The sequence below is a fragment of the Palaemon carinicauda genome, chromosome 3 (assembly GCF_036898095.1).
Source record: "Palaemon carinicauda isolate YSFRI2023 chromosome 3, ASM3689809v2, whole genome shotgun sequence".
NCBI lineage: Eukaryota > Metazoa > Arthropoda > Malacostraca > Decapoda > Palaemonidae > Palaemon > Palaemon carinicauda.
The window spans coordinates 172,347,112-172,357,111 of NC_090727.1; the positions used below are offsets into that span (position 1 = coordinate 172,347,112).

Here is a 10,000-nt window from a genome sequence, read left to right on the forward strand (position 1 = left end):
AACCCTTTTAGCATTTAATTTAGCTTTTTCTTTAACATTTCAGATCTTCTTTTTATCATTTCTTTAGCCTCTCAGCTCTTCAATACATCTATTTTTAGCATTTCAGTCCATCACATTGTCCTCTCTTTAACCTTTCAGCTCTTTAATACATCTATTTTTAGCATTTCAGTTCATCACATTGTCCTCTCTTTAGCCTTTCGGCTCTTTAATACATATTTTCTTCAGCCTTTCAGATCTTGACATGATTTCATTGTCATTTCCGGATCTTAATTCATGATTAATTTTTTTTAACAGTTTAATATTTTTTGTAGCATGTATTTACTTCGCTTATTTTTCTTCTTCAGTTTATCAGTTTTATATATTCATCTCGTTCGTACAGACGTTTGCATCTCTATTCGCTAATTCAAATCGCTGTTTTGCCTCTTTATTTTTCCTCATGTCCTTTTTCCATTTCCTTTATGGTGGCCGATGTGGTAACGTCCTTGACTAGTAAACGCCAGAATGGGGTTCGAGTACCGCTCAAATTTGTTAGTTCCTTTGGTCGCTGTAACCTCACCATCCTTATGAGCTAAGGATGGAGGATTTGTGGAGCCTATAGGTCTATCTGCTTGGTCACCAGCAGCCATTGCCTGGCCTTCCTTGGTCGTAGCTTGGTGGAGGGGTCTTGGGTGCTGATCATACGTATACATGGTCAGTCTCTAGGGCATTGTCCTGCTTGATAGGGCAATGTCACTGCCCCTTGCCCCTGCCATTCATGAACGGCCTAAAAACCTTAATCCATGTGAAATTTCCTCTATTAATACAGTCTTTCCTCAGAGTTTCATTACTTTAACTGAATTTACGTACCCCAGCAACATTCCTGTTTGTCTTAATTAGGTCTCTTTCATACGACTGTCTTCTCTCTTCTTTATATATAAATCCTTTTTTATTTTTCTCCAAGTATTTTTTTCTTCCTATTTACGCTATATCCAATATTTTTCGTCTCCTTCATAGTTTGTCTTTTTCATTGCCTTGGTAAAGTACCTCTTCTTAGATTTCTTTAAAACTATATTCTATTCCATGTAAGGGATCCGGCTAAAATTTTACTTGTAAATACAGTTTTAAAGGCCAAACCTTAAAACTGCTTCATCAGTCTATAGTATTAAACAGATAACCAGTGAATCCCGGTAACTTTCCATTACTCAACACTCCTTTGGCTTGACCTCGGATTTCTTTCATTGACTGTATTCCTCATTTCCTATATTATTTCATCTTTCATAATGCGCTTATATTGCTTCTTTTTCCTTACGGGATCAGACTACGGTTTTTAGTTTGCTCTTTATTATGCCAGTTTAAAGCGGCCACCCCCATCGGCCTCTGTATAATAGAAATCACAATTCCTTATCAACAGTCGGAAAGCCATTCCTAATTCTATAGTTAATAAAATCTCAGATTAAACACCGCTCTTTCTCAATGCTATCTCCTGCCACTGGAGAGTCACTCCACGAGTCTTATACTCTCTCTCTCTCTCTCTCTCTCTCTCTCTCTCTCTCTCTCTCTCTCTCTCTCTCTCTCTCTCTCTCTCTTCTATCCCCCTCCCTCCATCCCAGCCTCAGCTTCTCTCATTCATTCATAATAACATCGTCCTCATTCGTGGCTTGAGAATTCCATCCGCCGACCCTCCTCCAACTGCCCCCCCCCCTCACACACACACACACACACACACACACACACACGTTCCGAGTCCCCACTTTCCTCGCCATCTCTCTCTCTCTCTCTCTCTCTCTCTCTCTCTCTCTCTCTCTCTGCCCCATGCCACCGTACCATAATGGAAAAGATAGCTTTCTCTCTCTCACTGGGTTAGGAAGTTAATCCTCTGCTCTCTCTCGTTCCTGTAAATATACAATACGCAGGCGTTCGGGGGATGCTTACATATAGACTTAAGTACGTATGTTTTCCACGAAAAGTATATATTTGTATACTCGTGCAGGGGCATGTTCGTAAACAAGGTTTTGTGATAAAATACATATCAGCTGTAGGAATATGATAAATATTTGGGGTTCTATAGTCTAATCAAATTTTATTTAAGTAATGCTGTCTTTTCTTTAATATGTTATAAATATATATATCGTATATAAAAGCAAATGAGTCTGCCAATTAATTCTGTCAGTTGCAATTTTACTGATATGTCTTTTATATTGACCAGCTGTTGATAGGTTTACCATAGATGAGCAATCGAACGCAACCACGGACAGTGATTTAGTAATTTAGTAGGCTGGGTAATCGAACGCAATCCCTTTCGTCCCACCAATTTATTGTTTCCCACAAAAGAAAAAAAAAAGCAAAGTAGGTCTAGACCAATATAGCACGTGACCCTCCTATAAGTAATCCGGTGTTTTAAATGCGGGAGGGCCCTGGCCATCGCTAGACGTGCTCAGCCGTCTTCAGGTATTCTGGACGGAGAAAACCTAAGGGTAGAAGGCGGAGTTGGCCATAGCAGCGGGAGGCGCAGAAATTGTATGGACGGGACGGAATGTAGGTGAGTAGGCGGGGTGTGCTTAGTGACGTCACGAGAAGAGTGCCTCGGCTGGAATGCTGGCAGCCAATGGCGTGGCGAGGGATCGGGTGAAGTTGCGGACGAGAAAGGCGGTGCCAACCCGACGTCATCACTGAGGTTGGTTGCTTGTGGAGTTCGAATGTGGGCTAACTTGTAATGTAGGTCTCTCGAAACTAACGTCGGGATCATTAAGTATTGAACGGCAGTGCAGTGAGGACGTACAGTTACCCGTCTCTATAATTCTTGGTAGGTATAAAGTGCGAGGGCTCGTCGCTATTTGAAATCTAGCAACCTCCTGACATGTTGTTTACTATTTGAAAGAAAAAATAAACTAACCTGCGAGTATGTATGGTTGACTCCTGTTTACAGAAGGGGTTGTTCCACGCATGGAAAACCGAAGACAATGCTTATACAAAATTGCCCGGAATCGTAAGCTAGCGGCTGCATACCGGAAGTTTTGTACTGCGGAAGACAGAAGTGTTTACTCAAATTGTTTACTCGGTGACAGGAACATCTAACATATATAGAAGAAATCCGAGGCGAGAGAAAGAAGCTTTTATGCATTTTAATAAATTTTTGAAATGCATCCAGAGGAAAACTATGACAATGTGCTGATAGTGATGGAAAATGTGCAAAAGACAAGAGGAAAAAAGACACATGAGAAATGTACCGGTTTTGTGCGGATAACTTCAACTACCTGTTGGATCACTGTGTCATCTTATTAAAGGCAACAAGAAGGTCACCTCCAGCAAGGAGTAGCTTAAAAAATTGTTTTTCCCACGAGTGCTTTAATGTCAGTGAACTTCCTCTCGAGACTGGCTGTGGCAATGAGAACGAAAAGGACTAAGAAAAATAAAGAATGTCTTTCATTTTATTTATGGTGTCAAGAAAATATTTTATATTTCGAAAAATTTCCGTTTAGTTTTCGTCATGTATTTTCTAAGGACTAAGAAAAATAATGTCTTATCTTCTCTTTATAGTGTCAAGACAACATTTTAGATTTCGAGAAATTTCCATTTTGTTTTCGTCGTGTATTTTGCAATCTATGTACATTTCGAGATTTATGATAGATAGGAATCATTCTTCTCTAGGTCAAGACTAGTGCTGTTATTGGATATTACCCTTTTGCTCGGAGAGAGTAACGCATTACTTAATATCCTTGAATATATATTACGGAAACATTAGAAAAACTTTAGCCGATTAACTTCAAATTTTGATTTTGACTTAGAATCTGAACATCATAATTCATAAATTCTCATTCAGAAATATATATATATATATATTTTTTTTATTTCACTATATGAAAGCAGAAATTAAAATAAATCATTATAATTTATAATTCGCTTCCGGTAGGCCAAAAAAACTACAAAATATCTACCAACATTCTTAACTTCCCTTACAGCAAATGCTAGACTATTCTTTCCCTGAAGAATATTGACACCAAATAACTTAAAAAAACATTCAGATTACTGACATATATTTTCCAGTCGTTAGTGATCATACATTGAGACTAAATGGCTGACAATTTACTTAACACGACTATAAACACCAACATAAACACGTCAACTCAATCTTCCTTCATCAACTTATTCTCTTCAATTCCACGCGTGGTTAATGTAGGAAAAGATTCGTAAGACGATTATTCGTCTTACGAACGTCCTTGAACGAGCCATATCCAGTCCGTTGACTTCGGCCAAGTAGGCCAGCGAATTCTGGCAATGTTCCCATGCACTCGCCCATTCATTGGCTAAGCTTTCCGACTTCCTTTTATTTGGTTGTTGTATTCCCAGTGGATTCTACTCATTTGTTTATTAGTTTTTCTTTCTGTCTTGTATTCTTTACTTTGATTCTATGGTTTTTCTTTATACTTTATCTTTAATAGTTTAAGTCTCATATCGATACATATATCTATCTATCTAGCTCTCTATCTATCTATCTATCTATCTATCTATCTATCTATCTATATATATATATATATATATATATATATATATATATATATATATATATATATATATGTTTGTATGTATAATAAAAAAGATTTGTATTAATTTATTTTACTATCATACGCTCCTCGTTTTAAACGCAAATTGATTTTTATCAAGTATTTGTTAAACTAAGAATAATAACCTTTTCCGGTCAAGAATAATTTTATAATCCAATAACGCAAAATAATCTTGTAACTTTCTATTGGATTTTTAATGTTATCAACCGAAATAATCTTATTTGCCTTTATTGTAATTTCAATCAAATTATCAAGTGACGCTGCTTTTATTCATTTTAGAGGAGGGTACTACTACACCAGGGATGGTTTTAACAAACTCCCTTATCTAAGTAATACTTAATTTTAGAGATTGTTAGGTTGATTGGGAATTTTTTTTCTACCATATGCTAAATCCTCTCCCTTATTACAGTATTTACATTGTCAATTTTTAGTCTTGAGAAGAAACCTGCAATAGCAAAGTTTTTAAACGTTAATGGTGCCACTATTATAATCTTATAACACATGCAATTACACTAATACAAGCGTGTGTGTGCGCGTACACTCACACACACACGCACACATACGCATATATATATATATATATATATATATATACATATATATATATATATATATATATATGTATATATATATATATATATATATATATATATATATATATATAAATACATATATCTTAGTTTGTACATAGTCTATACTTTAATCTTTGACTAAAGGAGTAATAGAAATCATGTTTTGGAAAAATAGGTGTCACATTTATCGGCTCAGTTCAATGTCTACTAACACCACTTGACCTAATCTCTGCTTACACCGTGACCTGATCTTGCTTCTCAAACGTGACCGGCCCCCCTTCATTTGATTGTATCTTTTCTTACTTTATTTCGTATAGTATTTTTCGATCATCACATGTTTCAGATATATATATATATATATATATATATATATATATATATATATATATATATATATATATATATACATATATATATATATATATATATATATATATATATATATATATATATTTATGTATGTTTGTATATGTATATGTACATATATATACATATATATGTATATATATATGAATATATATATATATATATATATATATATATATATATATATATATGTATATATATATATATATACATATATATATATATATATATATATATATATACATATATATATATATATATATATATATATATATATATATATATATATATATATATATATATATATATATATACATATATACACTTATAGACGGTAAAATAAAGGATAGCTAGATGAATATAAGCTGCCATGTATGAGCCAATCATTACATTATAAAGTATAAAACAGTCTTTTAAAAATAACATAAATAGAACTTACTCCCTTTCCCGAAATGAATTACAGAACCTTCCTTTAGAAAATCAAACTGATGAATCACAAAATGAACAAATCTCCGAACTGATATAGGGTCAGTTAAATCTATCAATGGCACAAAAAAAAAAAAAAAAAAAAAAAAAACAATGGCTCGATCGATTCTTTAATGGCAGAAGTTATGTGATAGAAAAATAGCGTGTTGGAGTCAATGCCAGGGAAGAAAGAGGAAGTGCGTAGCCTCAATAATTCCTTCTCTTTCTTCACTTCCTCGTCTTCTTCTTCTTATTCTTCTTCTTCTTTTTCTTTTTCCTCTTCCCTCTGAGGTCTCGCTCACACTCGTCTGACCCTGACATCGACCCACAGCCGCGGTTGAAGGGTAAATTTTCGTGGACTCGGTCGCCCGGTTTGGCTCTGCAAAGGTTTATTAATATTAGTTATCGTAAAGAAAAACTCATTGCAAAAACATTGATTCAACAAAAGGTATTTTTATCCTATATCTGTATTATGAACTGGTAATGTTTCATAAACATTTATAAGAATTCCGTTTATCTGAGAGATGTTACCAATTATAATAAATACACGAGAATTATCATTATTTTTTCTTCAGAAAGTTTCCATAATATTCCATGACAAAATAACTCAATATAGGAAATAAAGTGCTAAAATTTGTCTTGAATGTAAATATTTTAATATTATACATAATATTGTGATAATTGCTATACAAATATTAGAATAATTAAAAAAAAACATATTATAATATTTTTATAAGTACTTGAATACCTCTATTCAGTCTTTAGCATCATAATCCTTTTATAAAAACTTACGAGAAAAAAGAAACTTGTGGAATGAAGAATTTTGAAGAAATGAAGACTGTTAAAAAAGATAATTTCTATCTTCAATCATTACCTAATTTGATAGATGTAAGCAATTTTCTTAACAATCCGAAATTGATGATTATAGGGAATATGTTTAATTGGTGTTTAAAGAAACACTATTGAAGGGGAGCAATGGAATCCGATGATTTTTTTTTCTTTGTAAATAATCATACCTAATGAGTTGCAAAACGAAATGAATAATCGTATGATTTGCAGCATTATGTAAAATTATATATATATATATATATATATATATATATATATATATATATATATATATATATATGTGTGTGTGTGTGTGTGTGTATGTTTATATATATATATATATATATATATATATATATATATACTTGTGTGTATGTATATATATATAACAAATAGAATAGTATATCCCTTATTGAATAGGAACAAAATAACATCGATTGAGGCAAAAGAATTATTATTATTATTATTATTATCATTATTATTATTAGTCAGAAAAGAACGATACTATATACTTATATCATAATTCTATATACAACACAAGCCACTCAATTTAAAAACACAAATACATATTTTGAAGGTGACTTTAACAGTAAACAAAGTAGTAATCCAAATCTTTCCGATAAAACATTATTTTCATTTTTTTTGATTAAACGGCCGATTGTTATTTATATTCAATATTATTATTATCTACAGTATATCTTAACATTTATAATTTCTTTCTACATGCTAAAATACATGAAGCAGAATGAACACACAAGTGAGTAATTACATGAATACACACATCCGAATTACTTCAAATGAATACTATTAACGCGTTGATTCATATCTTCGATCTTGTCGCCAATTGCTAGGAATTACTATAATCATAATAAAATGTATTTATACATCTCATAAAGGAATATATAAAAGCTATTTAGAATAAACATAGTCGTACAGCCAATTCATAATAGCCATCTCAATAAAATGGATGCAGATTGCATTGGCGTACGCAGATTGTAGGATTAAAATAATATTTAATTGGGTTCTCATTTGATTACAGAATTTTCATGAAATTTGAATAAGAGAGTTATCATATTAACATAGTGGTTATCATAGAGAGATATTCCAATCAGGTCAGTGGAATGTTTTTAACAGTTTAGGCAGTTCCGTCTTTATAAAGGCTTTAGACAAAAAGTCAGGGGATTACATGAACTGTAATTACCGGATGATTCAACACTCGTAGGAGAGAGAGAGAGAGAGAGAGAGAGAGAGAGAGAGAGAGAGAGAGAGAGAGAGAGAGAGAGAGAGAGAGAGAGAGAGAGAGAGCATACTGCAATGACTCCTTTCAAGAATATTTTACTGTGATTGTGATATAATCGTTTCATTCATGTGCAATCGGGAAATAGTAATATCAAGTAATACACAAAACTGCAACATAAATTATTATTATTATTATTATTATTATTATTATTATTATTATTATTATTCTATGAAGCTTTATTTTAAATAAGTTCTAAGCTTCTTGAGCACTGAACCAACACCAATTACCTCATTATTATTATTATTATTATTATTATTATTATTATTATTATTATTATTATTATTATAGGGAACTTAAACTACGAATTTAACTAAAAGTCCATATGTTCTTACAAGTTTTCAGCGACATGAAAGGAAAAAAGAAAAAAGAAAAGGTAAAAGGGTTTGTGGTAAAATTTATAATTACCACCCGCTGAAGATCTGTAGTAGTAACAGTAAGGACACATCTCTGTAACGGCTCCTAAGCAGGCGAATGGGAGAAAAATACTCATTTGCCATTAAGTTCCGCTACCTGGTTTTACAGAAGCCCTTTGGGAACATAAGCTCTTTCTACTCCTTCTTCTTGTTCTTTATGAATATGGAAGACCCGAAAATGCGAGAATAATACGGCTGCTTTGGCGTTCCTTCTAACGGCAGGCAAGCAGCTCATTAAGAGAAGTCCAATGTGTTTTGTGGTTTGCTGAAGACTGAGTCAGATACGTGTTTCATACGATACACTCCGTTTTGCCAGTCGCCGTTTATTTTTCAGACTTACTTCCTAGCTGATTCTCATGACGTGTTGCTCTATTTGTTTGATGGATAGCCTTAATAGATGTACTGTTTGTTTGGTCTTCAATATTTTTTTTCAGCTCTTGGTTAAGTTTCCTTTTTTTCTCAACTAAATAGTTTATTTTATGAATGTTTTGTTTATAAGTAGCAATATTTAATATATTTTCGCTAGGAATGCATAAAAATTTTCGTTAATGATATTAAGAATCGTAAACTATGCTGTTTCAGAATTAAAGACTGTATCCCTCTAATGTATCAAAGTTCTGAACTTTTCTAAGTTTACTCTAAAATTATATAGTTAGGTATATATATATATATATATATATATATATATATATATATATATATATATATACCCACACACACACACACACACACATATATATATATATATATATATATATATATATATATATATACATATATATATATATATATATATATATATATATATATATATATATAAGTATGTGTGTGCGAGCGCATGTGTCAATATCTATGCATTATGTTAGATTAGATTCTTGTAACATCGCAAGAAATTCGCCAGGAACTCCATGCATTTTTTCACCCTCATTCTAAATCCAAAACTCAAACCCGTGATGTTCCATTATCATCTTCCTTTAAAAAGTCCTTCCGGTCGAAGAAATTTCATTGAGGAGAAATCTCCCGGTAGGCGTTAACAATTTGATTTAAGATTCATTAATATACAGCTTTAAACACCCCTCAGAGGTCAACGTTTCTCTACGGTCTGAGGCCGACCCCCTTTTTGTAGGTGAAAGCCTCCTCAGACGGCTGGAGAAGGAGGGGGGGGGGGGCGGCGTCCTCCTCAGACGCCAGGAGAAGATGGGGGAGGGGGATTGGGACGCGAGGAAGAATGCGGTGGTTGAGTTACGTAGAGAGGGGAGAGTTGAGTTACGTGGGGGAAGGGAGGGGGGCGTTTGAAACTAGTGAAAATGTGCCTATGATTTTAGGATCTCGAAAATATTGCCGTACCTGTATGAGACAATGTAGACAACTAGCGTACGCGACTTGTCAAAAATGACGACTAAATATTTAGGTAGATATGAATAATCCGTCTTTCCCCTACCCGAAGGAGGGGAAGAGCTCACCGTGGACGGAATTAATATATATATATATATATATATATATATATATATATAT

At 33.0% G+C, this 10,000-nt stretch overlaps 1 protein-coding gene across 1 annotated transcript in view; it reads left to right on the forward strand.

Annotated features, from left to right (window-relative positions):
• Positions 1 to 2,654: 2,654 nt before the first annotated feature.
• The window catches only part of LOC137638778 (uncharacterized), a 104,205-nt gene continuing 96,859 nt past the window's right edge, over positions 2,655 to 10,000 (forward strand). The window contains exon 1 of the mRNA XM_068371145.1: positions 2,655 to 2,782. The gene's annotated coding sequence lies outside the window, so the exon portion shown is untranslated. The remainder of the gene's footprint in view (positions 2,783 to 10,000) is intronic.